General features: G+C 37.4%; 1 protein-coding gene across 4 annotated transcripts in view; it reads left to right on the top strand.

Annotated features, from left to right (window-relative positions):
- The window catches only part of LOC131678948 (ATP-citrate synthase), a 151,098-nt gene that overhangs the window by 76,888 nt on the left and 60,973 nt on the right, over positions 1-13,237 (top strand). The window contains exon 1 of one of the 4 annotated variants that reach the window (XM_058959405.1): positions 12,303-12,853. The exons of the other annotated variants lie outside the window; for them this stretch is intronic. The gene's annotated coding sequence lies outside the window, so the exon portion shown is untranslated. Of the gene's footprint in view, positions 1-12,302; positions 12,854-13,237 lie in introns of those variants that run through there. 4 annotated transcript variants of the gene reach the window in all.

Below are 13,237 nucleotides of genomic sequence, written 5' to 3'. Positions count from 1 at the left end.
TAAGTTTCTTGAGGGTAATATTGTCCCTCATGACTGGAGGCAAGTGAAGGTCATCGCCATTCAAAAACCAGGAAAACCAGCCTCCGACCACAACTCGTATCGACCGATTGCAATGCTGTCCTGTATCCGAAAGTTGTTCGAGAAAATGATCTTGTTTCGCCTCGATAATTGGGTTGAAGCAAATGGCTTACTGTCAGATACACAATTTGGTTTCCGCAAAGGCAAAGGGACGAACGATTGTCTTGCGTTGCTCTCAACAGAAATTCAAATGGCTTATGCTAGCAAAGAGCAGATGGCATCAGTTTTCCTAGATATAAAGGGGGCTTTTGACTCAGTTTCTATCAAAATTCTTTCTGAGAAGCTGCACCAGCATGGTCTTTCACCGACTCTAAACAACTTTTTGCTAAACTTGCTGTCTGAAAAACATATGCATTTTTCGCATGGTGATTTATCGACATCACGAATTAGCTACATGGGTCTTCCCCAGGGCTCATGTCTAAGCCCCCTTCTCTATAACTTTTACGTGAATGACATTGACGAATGTCTTGTCAATTCCTGCACGCTAAGGCAGCTTGCAGATGACGGTGTGGTCTCTATTACAGGTCCCAAAGCCGTCGATCTGCAAGGACCATTGCAAGATACCTTGGACAATTTGTCTGCTTGGGCCCTCCAGCTAGGTATCGAGTTCTCCACGGAGAAAACTGAGCTAGTCGTATTTTCAAGGAAGCGTGAACCAGCGCAACTACAGCTTCAATTAATGGGTCAAACTATTGCTCAGGTTTCAACTTTCAAATATCTCGGGGTCTGGTTCGACTCTAAAGGAACCTGGGGATGTCACATTAGGTATCTGAAACAGAAGTGCCAGCAAAGGATCAACTTTCTCCGTACAATAACCGGAACATGGTGGGGTGCCCACCCAGGAGACCTGATCAGGCTGTACCAAACAACAATATTGTCGGTGATGGAGTACGGGAGTTTCTGTTTCCGCTCCGCTGCGAACATACATTTCATCAAACTAGAGCGAATCCAATATTGTTGTTTGCGTATTGCTTTGGGTTGTATGCACTCGACACATACGATGAGTTTAGAAGTGCTGGCGGGCGTCCTTCCGCTGAAAAATCGATTTTGGGAACTCTCCTATCGATTGCTCATCCGATGCGATATCTTGAACCCGTTAGTAATTGCAAATTTCGAAAGGCTTATCGAGCTCAATTCTCAAACCCGATTTATGTCCTTGTACTTCGATTACATGGCACAAAATATCAATCCTTCTTCATACTATCCCAACTGTGTCAATCTCTTTCATGCTTCTGATTCAACTGTTTTCTTTGACACATCCATGAAAGACGAGATTCGTGGAATCCCGGATCACATACGCCCGCAAGTGATCCCAAGCATCTTTCATAGTAAATTTCGAGAAGTCGACTGCAACAAGATGTTTTACACCGACGGGTCAAGCCTCGACGGCTCCACTGGCTTCGGTATATTCAATCAAAACCTCACCGCCTCATTCAAACTCAATGATCCTGCTTCAGTTTACGTCGCAGAACTTGCTGCTATTCAGTATACCCTTGGGATCATTGATACTTTGCCCACCGATCATTACTTTATTGTCTCGGATAGCCTCAGCTCAATCGAGGCTCTCCGTTCAATGAAACCTAGAAAGCACATTCCATATTTTCTGGGGAAAATCTGGGAGCGCCTGCGTGCTTTGTCTGTAAGATCGTACAAGATTACCTTAGTTTGGGTTCCCTCGCATTGCTCCATTCCAGGTAATGAAGAAGCGGACTCTTTAGCTAAGGCGGGCGCTTTACAAGGTGACATATATGAAAGACCAATTAGCTTCAGCGAATTTTTCAGTATTACTCATCAGAGAACCCTCGAAAGTTGGCAAACATCATGGAGCAATGGTGAACTGGGAAGGTGGCTACATTCGATAATCCCTAAGGTATCGACGAAACCTTGGTTCAGAGGGATGGATGTGGGTCGGGATTTCATTCGCGTGATGTCTCGGCTCATGTCCAATCACTACACGCTGGACGCACATCTCCGGCGTATTGGGCTCGTGGATAGCGGTATCTGCGCTTGTGGCAACGGTTATCACGAAATCGAACATGCTGTCTGGGCATGTGCCGAGTACTGTTCTGCCAGATCTCAACTATTCGATTCCCTTCGGGCCCGAGGAAGATCACCCAATGTCCCGGTTCGAGATGTACTAGCAAGCCGCGATATTCTCTACATGTCCCTTATATACACGTTCCTCAAAACCATCAATATCCAAATTTAAATGCCCCTATCTTTTCTCTTATCATTCCCAGAAGTGCCCTCTTCCGCCTACCGTACCCCAACGATGGTTTGATACGACTCCAAGACGAGACAAAACATCTGTCGAATGAACCAACAACACGAGATCTACAGTACAACATCACACGCGCAGCGCGGTGTGTTCCCGATCCGTATCTGAGCCGTACTACGAAATCGTCTGGAGGAACCCCTGCCGGCTCGAGGAAAACCGCCCGGCGTCCCAATACTTGATACATCCGTTCGAATCTGTAATCCTGGCCGTTAATTCCTGATGCCGGAAACTGAAAGTTTATATCTCACCCCCCCCCCCCCCCCTTCAGCCTTGTCCACCCACCCTCCCATGTCTCTGATACACAGATGTATGACTTCACCCCCTTCTCCCCTTGAATATCTTCCCAAAATTTATGTGCCCCCCTATCTTCTAGTTTTAGTTGAACAATATTTAATCTCGTTAAGAAATGCGCAACAGTACCACTACTTTAAAATAGTCCTAATTAATTCCCCTTAATCTTGAACCACTCTTTCTAGTTATCTCTAGTTAATAAGCTTGTAAAATGTTCCGCTTAGTTAATAATTATTTTTTCTACAATCTCCCTTCTAAAAATCATAAAGTGAATTACTATACAAAGAACACACAAATGACCCGTCCCTCAAATCTTACGAATATTATACTATACCCTCTTTTATATGTATAAGTTAGCTGTAGTTTTTTTTTTAGTTTTATTATATAAAACAAAATAATATTGAAATGTGTATCCCCCTAGTTTTAAGAAATTCAAAATGTAAAACAATGAAAAAATGGCACCTTTAAGCTAACGCATACGTGCCTTATCAAATAAACAAATTGAAAAAAAAAAAATTAAACCTAAACATATTTTATACAACGAATTTGAACTTTGTCTAATTTTAAAAGGTGTGAGTTTGTAGTGGATCCAAAAGTGAAGGAACCATATTCTAAAACTGATGAAATAGTAGTTTTATAAAGCATTATCATATCAGAAGGAGAAGCACCCCACCAAGTGCCAGTAATGCTTCTCATGAAATTTATTCTTGTATTACAAGTTTTAAGAAGGTAGTTAATATGTTTTTCCACGTAAGTTTACTATCAAACCAAATACCTAGATATTCATATTCATCAACCTTCATGATTTCGTATAATTTGGAAATGTACGTTTTCGGGAGAAAATAATATATTGAGTTTTAGAAATTGAAAAAGTGAATCCATTATCAAGAGATCATTTTTCCAATCTAACGCTATCTGCATAAAATTTTGAATAACGACCTTATCTTTTCCTACAACTGAAAGCACCTTATCATCTGCAAATTGATAAAAAATACATCCATTGGGAATAGAAGTGGTTATATCGCTTGTGTATAAAGGGGCTTAAACAAGATCCTTGAGGCAAGCCAAAATAACTATATCGAGATAGTTTAATTGAATCATTTAAACAAAAGTGCATAGTTTTGAAGGAGAAAAGATTGTTAAGAAAATTAACAATTACAGAAGGAACTGCAAATTCAAACATAGATTATGTATAAATACTGAATCAAAAGTTCCTGAAATATTCAAAATTGTAGCTACCATGTCTTCTTTCCTATTGAAACAAAGTTGAATTTGGGATGCTAAAAGGAAAGTACAATCCCTAGTACGTCTTCCTTTTCGAAAACCGTATTGTGAATAAAATTTGTTCTCGTTCTGCCCATATTTCAAGACGATTTAGAATAATTCTTTCTAGCAATTTACGTATACAAGAAAGTAAACTAATAGGACGTCTACTATCAACTAAAGATGGATTCCTACCAGATTTGAAAATACTTACAATCTTAATTTCGCGCCAATCATTAGGTAAAATATTTTGTGTTATAAAAACATTAAATAAATTTACTAAATGTATTTTTCCATCTTCAGGTAAATTAGAAAGCACTATAAATTTTATTTTATCTAAACCAAGAGAATTATTATTACTGGTAGATAAAGCATAGTTGCAATGCTTGCAATGAAATAGGCGAACCAAAATGAGGAAACGGACTAGAAAATAGTTGAGTGAATATTTTTGTATTAGAAGGAACATAATCAGGACAAACTTTTGATGCAAATAGCTCTACCCCATTTTCTGAATATTCTGAGTTAGAAGATGTAGAAAAAGTACAATTGCGTAGCCTCTTAGCAGTCGACCATAGAGTGGACATTGAAGAATTTTTATCAAGATTGTGAACGAAATTTCGCCAATAATTACGTTTTTTAAATTTAGTTGTGCGTGTAAACATAGCTTCCATTTTACGATAGATTAAATAATCGTTGATTAAACCAGATGTTTAAACGCTACTGATTTTGAATTTAAAAGAGACAAAAATTCAGAATCGCACCAAAATGTGGGAGATTTTCTATTAATATTAGAATTTGAATGGCGTTTGATTTGAGCTTATAATAAATTTTGAAATAATATATCACAAAACAATTTGTAATTATTAAGAGGATTTAATGAATAATCAAAATATTCCAATGAAGATGAAACTAAATTAGAGAATTTGGTCCAATCAATATTTTTTGTCAAATCAAACATGATGTGTTCAACAGAGTGATTTAAATTAGTTGTATATTGATAATTTATTGATATTGGTAAATGGTCAATATCATTTAAGTCATCAATTGTTTTCCAAGAACAATACAAATGCATGGTCCGGAACATAAAGAAATATCAACTGCAGAATTTTTAGCTGGGGGAACAGCTATTCTGGTTGGAGAACCGTTATTTTAAACTGATAAATGTAATTCATCAATAATATCTAAAAGAATGAGACCTCTGCCATCTTCCCTGTCACAACCCCAAGAAAAATTATGAGCATTAAAATCCCCTAGTATGAAGCATGGTTCGGGAACAGTACAAAGTACATTTTTAAGTTCAGAAAATGAGAAACTAAATAGAAAATTTGGAATTATTTATTTTAATTGTTATTCTAACGCATTCAATCGAATTAGAAGAAGGAAGTTCAAGAGAATAATATTCAATATTATGACGAATGCCAATCATAATACCACCAAAAGCTAAATTTCTATTTTTCTTATAATATTGAATGAAGGAATGTGGAAAAAAATTGAATGAATTAACCAAGTTTCACAAATACAAAAAATATCTACGTTGTTATTAAAAATTAATGATTTCAAATGATCTATTGTTGGAATAATACTTCTACAATTCCATTGAAGAAAGTTGAAATAATTATTATTTTTTGTGAAGTCATTATTAATTCGAAAATAATTGAACAATGAGCGGCAAAAAAGAGGATATCTTACTCAATAGTGATGTGATCATAAGAACGAGATTGATTTATATTTTTTTCCAAAAATCGTTACACCCTAATAAATCAATTATCTTTTATAAAATGTCATGTATCAAAGATTTAGAATCATTAGAATCAGACAGATTATTCTCAGAATTATTTTTTGAAAACCAGGAATATCACTAGATAGTGAAGGTTTAAATGAAGGTAATTCTTTTGGATTGAAAATGATTGAATTTTATGGAATTAAGTTTTTCTTTGGTCCGAGATGAACATTGCTTCTTCCACGTCAATTTTTGCGCATTCCATTGATTGTAGGGCGAGAAATTAACGATTTAGTGAGGCACCTTACATAGCATGGTGAAAATAGGCACTTTACCCTACCTTTACATAAAATACATTTTTCATCTGGAGCAAGTGGTATGATTATCACCACATTTTTCACATTTAATTTTATTTGAGCAAAATTTTTCAGTGTGACCGAAAAGTTGGCAATGATCACAGTGCATTACTTTAGGAGTAAAAATACGAACTCCCAATATTACATTATTTACGTACAAAAAATCTGGAAGAGCAGATCCAGAAAATGTGACGCGTACAGCAGTAGATGTGATGAATTTTGAATTATTATTTTCAATGATTTTTTTTATATACTGGCGTTCACTATGTAATACCTGAACAGAAGGAATGCTTCTATTTTTAATTACTCCTGATCCATGATTAAGAATTTCATGAGATTCAATTGATTCGTCAAAAATTACAACATTAATTTCAACAGGATTAGAAGGAATATAAACTATAAATATCAGAAAAGAGTTTTGAAGAAACTAAAGTATTTGCCTCAATACAACCAGAGAACGTAATTTTCAATTTAACAATTAAAACTCGAAAATCGCGTTTTTTTACAATAAATTCGGCTGTGTCTGAACCAAAAGTCCTAGAGATCTAAAATTTGTTGTGCAAGTGTCTCTAACATTGAACTAAATAATAGATTTTTTGCAGAATTTTTCGTAGGTCGTTTTTAAAAAAAAACTATCAAAACATGCAAAAGTGGAGTTTATTATTACGTTGGTCTATAAAAGATTCTGAGAGACAGGGATAACTTCAATTAGCATAAAAATAGCTTATGTGGTTTTTGAGGTTGCTGATTGCGATTCTCATAACAGAATTTGAAAATTCAAAATGGCGGCTACACAATGGCAGCCATTTTTAACGAAATTGGCAAATTTTGTTACAGTCAGTATAAAACCCGATTCACGGGGGTTTTTGGGTCACACATTTTCAACGCCAGAATCGGAATCAGCGACCCCGAAAACCCCCTTGTCTTACAAGGCCAATATAAAATAAACATGAAATTAAGCCAAGCACAGTCGCCATATTGGATCCGTATAGCGAAATTCATAAGATTTATCTTATGATATATAGAAAAGTAACAAAACTATGTTTTCATAAGATTAATATGAAAAACATACGACTTTTATGATTATCTTAACATTTTATACGGTATAGCATATGCCAGTTGTTTGAATTTCATACGAGCATCTTATGATTATCATAAACATAAGACAAATGTATAATATTGTCTTATGATAAATCAAAGATGCCTTATGGAACATGAAATCATAGCAAACCGATTTGACAAAATAAATGCCGTTTCATAAGATAATCTTATGATTTCCATGCATGCTACATGTGGCTAGAAATTATACGATGTTTCTATGAAAATCGCTGCATTTTTTGCCTGAGTGCAGGATCACTCCATGGCAATCTACGATGCGCGAAAAGTAAAATGCGAAGCTGTACAGTTTCAATTCTTTCAACGCCTTTATTGTAGTTTGGGCTCCACACATCAGGGCAATCTTCGTGATAAAGAGCAGGTCAGCGATTTGAGACAATAAGTATCCGGAATTTTTTTGTTTATCCTGAAAATGCATCCCAGTACTCGAAACGCTTTACCAACTGTATAAAGTGGAAAATCAAGAATCATTCCCAGTTCCTTCGCGTGACTGACTCGTTCGATTTCTGTTTCTAGTAGACGGTATTTGAAATAAATCGAATCCTTCTTCCGTAAAAGTGATATTACCGAGTACTTCTTCAAGTTCTCATACACGCGGTTCGTGTTACACCAATCAGCAAAGGCTTGAAGCTTCTGCTAGAGAATTCTGAAATACTTAACTTATATACACTAGAATTCAAGTCTCAGGCGAAAACTCCAGTGAGAAAGGGGAGCTCACTTTCTTCCATCATCTGAACCGTATATTCAAAGACGGCCGACGCGAACATTTAAAAGCCCACGCGAATATATAACCGTGTATATAACAGAATTCAAACACACTAGCATACGCGACATAAAACACCTACGTGATCAAACAGCTAACATAGAAACGCTTGCGCCTTTGCATTAATACAAATCATGTTACACGCTCGAACATGCAATCGCGATCATTCACACATAGTTACGCCCGTTTTCTCACTTACTTAAAAACACTCCGGCGATCAAGTCAATGCGGTTGTACTTACGAATTTATAAACCCAGGGAATCATTAATCGACCACATCTGGGAAGCTCTACTCTCGGTCGCAGCCGCCTAGGTCCATGCCTTCAAATAGACCATTCTCAAAAAATGACGTTCATATACACTGGACAATAAGTTTCAGGGTGACATTAACAGGAGTTCTAGTGGCAAAGGGGAACACATTGTCTTCTAACATGTGAACCTCATACTCAAAATTAAACATCGGACTCGCGGTCCGCGCGATCTTTCAAGAACTCGCGCGAATATACGAATAAACCACACGGTTATACAATCTAATTTATACATGCGACAGTTACATACACACTAGCACACGCGATATACAAAAGGTTTACGCGATCAATCACGTTAACATAAAAACGCTCGAATCCTTCGCGATCATCCACGCAAACATACGCTTGCAATCTCGCAAACATGAAAACGCCTCAGAGATTAAGTAATCATTTTAGGACAAAATTATTTTTATAAATTTTATAACGCAGCATCAAGTGCGATTATATGAACACTCGTGCACACGCGATCATGAATTATCCGCGCCATCACCTCTGAACCGTAGGGGAACCCGGAGCTATTAGAACCTACCTAAGCAAGTCGGCTTTTTAAGTAAGTAAATGTGATAGAACTTATTATCTTTTTTTTATCTTAAATACGTTTATTTAGGCCCAAATGCTTTAGCTTAACGAGGCCGATAATTCATTTTTTTTTATTTACATGTCACATGTTAGTGGGGGAAAGGAAAGCCGTATTTAGGGGCGGCTTGCTCCCCTCTTATGTAAGTAAAGGAAAAAGGTAGGAAGTGGGATACATATTGTGTAATTGACATCGTCGTTTGCTGATTGATCATTGTGGCGGATATGATAGAACTTATTAGTTAAAGGTCCTAATTGTTAGTTTGAAACCTCAGCTACATTTTGGAGCCATAAAAGCACATTTGCCCCACTAGGCAACGATTTGAAAAACTACATTTATCCAGCCTTCTACAATTTAGAGGTAATTCGGTCCTCAACGGGGTAATTCAGACCGTCATTTTTAATTTATTTAGAAATGAATCATGTTTGCCTATGAAATCGTTATCGTAGACACCCATTAAGAAGGAAAATAAAACTAATTTCGTAAAAAAAACTAATCTGATTAGTCACAGCTATCGATTGGCGCATCATGTATTTTCTTGGCTATGGCGTGACAATCGTGTGCGTAGCTGCAAACCGCTGAATGGTGGTTGATAGAATTGACGGTTTTAAGGTTCAACTGAGAACGCCTCAAAAAGTGGCCATCTTTGAAAACGAAAAAAGCAATTTTTTTCTCACACCTTTGGAAAAATCTTCATGAAAATGAATCAATGTATTTGTGGCATTAATAAAGTACTATTGATTGATTTTCATGAAGATTTTTCCAACGGTGTAAGAAAAAAAATGCTTTTTTCGTTTTCCAAGATGGCCACTTTTCCAAGCTTTCTCAGTTGAACCTGAATAGTCCCGTACGCTGATTTCGCATAAAAATTGTGAGCGTCTTAAAAAAACCTGTGTTTTCACCCAAACAAAAATCATTCTATCAAATAGGAGCCTCGAGCTTTCCAAATCGCTTACCTGTTATTTTTTCACTTTTATTTGTTGCTTTAATCACGGTTTTAACGATTTTTGTTTTGAGGATGACGCCATGGCAAAAAAAATTAAACACGTTACTCCTTACTAAAAAAAACTGAAGAATGTGATTCAGCTGTCGAAATGTATGTTTCAGAATAGCGGTTCTACCAATATGCTCGGCAGTTAGAAAGTCACGATTTTCTAAGAAATCAAGGCTGTCTGTCCCCACGGTCTTAATAGCCCCCGGTTCTCCTATACATTCGATATCACAATCAAAATCACGGCCCAAACATTAAGCAGCGTTTTAGTAGGTAACATTTCCCGTCTAGTCTGCAATTGTAGTGAGTGATTCTGTCAAAGCGCTTCTCAAAAAATTAGTTCTGCAACTCCAGTTGGTCCATTCTAAATAAATATTGCCCTAAACTTAGCGAAAACTATATCCTAAGGTTTTGCTAGAATTCGTATTTTTTCTTCCGACATGAAACATTTCATTTAATTCAAACAAAATTTAAAGACTTCTCCAAATTGTTGTCGTGATAATCATCATCGGGCCGAATTGTTCGGTGCTTCGAATCATGACCGAGTGTATTTTAGGTTTCCAGATTACAGGATCTTGGGACGCCATTCACCTGTCTCCTTGAACTCACGCACACCTTTTTAGATAGAACACAACCTGCGACTGCGGGGTCTGCTCTGAAGTCGACGATCTCTTCCTGGTTCTTTGTAAATTTATCTGGTCGCACTTTCGGCATTCCGGGCTACAGATCTGCAGTTTACCGTGTTTTATCCGATGTCACCATGTTTCTATAGGAAGGCTGATAAAACACGACAAAATTCAGTAGGCTGGACTTGTACATACGTACTGCATAAAAAAACCGCATAACTTTGAAAATCCGCATAAAAAACCGCATAACTTTGGAAATCCGCCTAAAAAACCGCATAACTTTGAAAATTCGCATAAAAAAGTCGCATAAAAACCGCATAAAAAGACTTCAGTGTAGTGGGAAAGCCGTACGAGAGACCGACTGAACTTTCCAAGTAGCATTTCTAGTTTTATAGCATACTACAAGTACATTCTGAGTTTCAAGAAGGGCTTCAAGAGTGCCATAAAACCTCTATTGTTACTAGGGTTTGGTTCTTCAGAAAACTTGAATTTGGGGATAGAGCCCACACTCGCTGGATATGTGTAATAGAGGATCATGCACGTTCTAAGGCGTTCAAGAAAATCTAATAGTGAAGTTAATTGTTTTATTTAATTATGTCATCTAATAATACATATTGCAAGCTTGTTCCCGCAGAAAATAGCGCAGGAAGAAAGGATTTTCTAGAATTTGACTTGGTTCGTCTGCTAGATTCCATCAAATGGCTTTTCAATGAGGTTGACAAAACCGCAGGTAGACAAAATCGGGTCTGATAGAATAAGTTTCTCGCTGTATTTCACATTTTGTACCACTTCTACACCATTCTAAAATTTCTCTTGAATCTAACATAAGCTGCTTGATTATGGAAAATATTAACCCATTATAACCCAGGGGTTTCAAAAAGTGAGCCAAATGCAGTGATATCCTCAATTCCATCAAAAAATGCATCGAAGATTATGGGAAAAACAAAATCACCGCTTAAAATTGATATAAATGATAGTAAAAAGTGTCACTAAAAATCCCTTACGGGGTATATGTGTATGTCCGTTGTTTTTTTTTTAACTCACGTTATAAATGAATAACCAAAATCACATTCAAAGTGAGTATTTCAACGATATGTTATAGTCTTTCGTGAGTCTGGGACCATACTTTCAGATTTTTCAATTTCTTTTATCTTTATTTTGGAAGTTTTCACTAAGAATCTTTCAAATTTTCATTCAGTGTTCAGTAATTTCAGCTCACCAAAATACATTTATGCATTAAATGTCCCCCCTGAAGCAAACTTCTGGCTACGGAGCTGACAAAAATATTAAAGCCCGTAGGAACAATTCAATTCAAGCCGAAACATTTTCGTTCGTCTCATATCCTACTAGTTTGAACGCTAGTAAATTTCAAGTACACTTTCCCTCAGAAGCATCATCGCAAGGTCAACCGCAGCATCAAGAGCACACTCCGTAGCACCACAAAGGCAGAATGTGTAAGTGCCATGCATCTTCCTTCGGACGCCGACCTGAATACAGAATGAGGCAACATCAAGAACATATACCTGATAGGTCAGGCGCAGACAATTTTCTTATCACCACAGGTCGCTCTGTAAAATCATCGAATGACAACGCGATGCGCCAGGTGAAGAACAATTTTGCAACATCGCCAGGGGGGTACCAATTTTTTAAGGTCACAAGACGTCGTGATGTATCCGTGCAAAAAAAGCACTCCACCGCTGAGGTTTTGCTGATAGCATAGTGCCCCCTGTTTGTTTGCGTATGACGAGGAAGCAAATTGCCGATTCACCGCAGTAGGACGGACACTCACATGCACACGTAGCGATGATGAAACAAAACCGATTGAGAGCTGGTTATGCATACCTACTTACAATCCAGCAAACAGCGAACGTATATACGCAAGCGACGGTCCGCTATGTCCAGCTGCTGAGCCACCGTCAGTAAGTCACCCAGTCATCCAGTCAGTTGTCAGGAAACTGCGCGAGCGTTCGGATCGTAATTGGCCGCGGCCCTGAGCTGATCGTTTTGAGCGGTTCACTATTTCACACTTTGTTCAATTTTCGATTGCCTCGGTGGATCTTCTGGAGTTGCAGAGATTTGCACATTTAGTGGAACAATTATATAGCTCACAAATATGAAAAAGCAGTAGCGATCAGAAAAGTGGAATTGTGCTTTCGGTGAAACGGTCAGTTGCACAAAAATTATTACCGAATCGGGTTTGCTCTGTGTGTTTGCCTGTGTTCCGTAACTACAACCGACCCGTTGTTGACTCCGGCGCGCGCCGCACAAGTGAAAGTGATACGTGGAAGTTGTATTCGACGAGACTCGCCTTTAACCAGTTTTGTGTGTTTTGGATATATTTCTTGTCCGTCGAAGAGTTGTTGAAGTTGAAGGTGCGGTAACCGTCTTCCAAGTCGACGTTAGCCTACTTGCTAGTTTTCGTTATCCAACGAGTTTGGCGGCATTACCCAACGCACTATAATTTCGATATAGTCGTTACTCTGTAAGGTATGTGTGATTCATCGCTAATTAGTGAAAATAAAGATGGGAACAAGTGAATTTAAAACACTTATCAATATTTCGTTCAGCGTCAGGATCATCAACTATTCTAGGATGGTTAATTAGTTCGGAACAAATGAACTTATCGAAACCAGTGGAAGTATTACACTTTCTCGAATTATAAGTTGTTTTTTGACACGATTGCTCATTTTCCAAATGTTGGAATACCTATGTGCAGATTTTCTTTAAAGATGCGCGAAACTTTTTTGTAATCACCAATCTAGAAATTCGACCTTACAATATAGAACTCGAGGTTTAAAAAACTGATTAGTTGTTTAAAGTTCCCAATGAAATTAGTATTTGAGCTTAAAAATGCCAACTCTGATCATTTCA

This window comes from Topomyia yanbarensis, chromosome 2, assembly GCF_030247195.1.
Source record: "Topomyia yanbarensis strain Yona2022 chromosome 2, ASM3024719v1, whole genome shotgun sequence".
In the NCBI taxonomy this organism is placed as follows: domain Eukaryota; kingdom Metazoa; phylum Arthropoda; class Insecta; order Diptera; family Culicidae; genus Topomyia; species Topomyia yanbarensis.
Note: the sequence above shows the minus strand (reverse complement) of the source record. Positions and strands in the feature narration are given on the sequence as shown.